A 1,743-nucleotide genomic window follows, 5' to 3' on the forward strand; every position below is an offset into this window, starting at 1 on the left:
GCTACTCTACAATTAAGAGCAAATGTTAGAGATTCTTCTAACATCCAGTTTGATCATTTCTTTCTTTCTTGTCTACTTCATGACCTTTTGCTTTCTTCATAAATGCTGTTCTTAATGTCAGCCCATATCTTTTCAGATCTTCTGTCTTTAGTGCTTAGTCATCAAGTCTGTTCTTGAAATGTCCTTGAAAATCAGGTGGCATATATACTCAAGATCATATGTTAGTTCTCATAGGCTGGTCTTAATTTTCTTCAGCATCCACCTGAGCTTATATATGAGCAATTCTTAGTCTGCTCCACAATCAGTTGCTGGTCTGGTTTTCGCTGCTGATATTAACCTTCTCCATCGCCTCTTCCCACAGACATAGTCAATTCAATTTCTCTGAATTCCATCTGGAGAAGTCCACATGTAGGTTTTTGGGGTTTTTTTTTTTGAAGTCTAGTTTTGTGTTTTTGAAAAAAGTTATTTGCTATGATGTCCTTGGTCCTACAATACTCCATCATTTGATCTTTAGCTTCATTATTCTCTCCAAGACGATATTTTCCAACCACTGTCCCTTCCTCTTTGTTTCCAAATCTGCATTCCTATAACCAGTAATTATCAATGCATCTTGATTATATGTTTGATCAGTTTCTTGCTGAATATGTTGGTAGAATTCTTCAATCATCAGTACCTTTCCATGTTGATGTATTAATTTGAATAATAGTTGTTTTGATTGGATTTCCTTCAATGTTGATAGATATAATCGTATCACAGACAGCATTGTACTTCAAGATAGATCTTGAAATGCTCTTTTAGACCTGTGAGTCACGACCCCTTTGGGGGTCGAATGACCCTTTCATAGGTCTTAGGAACCAAGACACCACTCCTTTATCCATCTCCAAGCAGGTCTGCCCATATGCAGATACGCCCACATACGAGTACCTGGTGTGAAGACTGTTAATCCATGCTACACCATGCTTCAAGACAAAATTCCATTTACTTTTAATTAGAAATAAATATTTCACAATATATAATTATGTATTGTTTTGTGGTTAATCACTATGCTTTAATTATGTTCAATTTGTAACAATGAAAATGCATCCTGCATATCAGATATTTACATTATGATTCATAATAGTAACACAATTATAGTTATGAAATAGCAACAAAAATAATTTTATGGTTGGGGGTCACCACCACATGAAGAACTATATTAAAGAGTCACAGCATTAGGAAGGTTGAGAACCCCTGTTTTAGACAATGTATGCAATGCTATTCCTCCTGGTAATGTCATTCCCAGCATAGCAAACAGTATGAATTTCTGATTCAAAAGGGCAATGCCATTCAATTTAAGCTCACTAATACTTAGACTACTGATTTTTATATGTTCCGTTTCATTTTTTACAACTTCTAATGTTCCTCAATTCATACTTCGTACATTCCAAGTTCCAGTGATTACTAGGTGTTTGTGGCTGTTTCTTCTCACTTTGGTTCATGCTGCGTCAGCAAATGAGGAACGCAAAGCCTTTATTCCCACAGGCTTGACTCCATTCACACCATTATGGTTGACTCTACTTTGAGGAGGCAGCTCTTCCTCAGTCACATTTTGAATGTCTTCTGAATGGAGCAGCTCATCTTCTGACAGTATTTTCAGAACGATGTCCTGCTTCTATTCATTAGGCCTTCAGTATCTAACAACGTTTCCATGCTATGCATAGATTTTTAGTGGCTACTTCCTCCAAAGCAGACAGCCAATTCCTT

Source organism: Echinops telfairi, unplaced genomic scaffold (assembly GCF_000313985.2).
Source record: "Echinops telfairi isolate 266 unplaced genomic scaffold, ASM31398v2 ScPeMD7_7421;HRSCAF=8459, whole genome shotgun sequence".
In the NCBI taxonomy this organism is placed as follows: domain Eukaryota; kingdom Metazoa; phylum Chordata; class Mammalia; order Afrosoricida; family Tenrecidae; genus Echinops; species Echinops telfairi.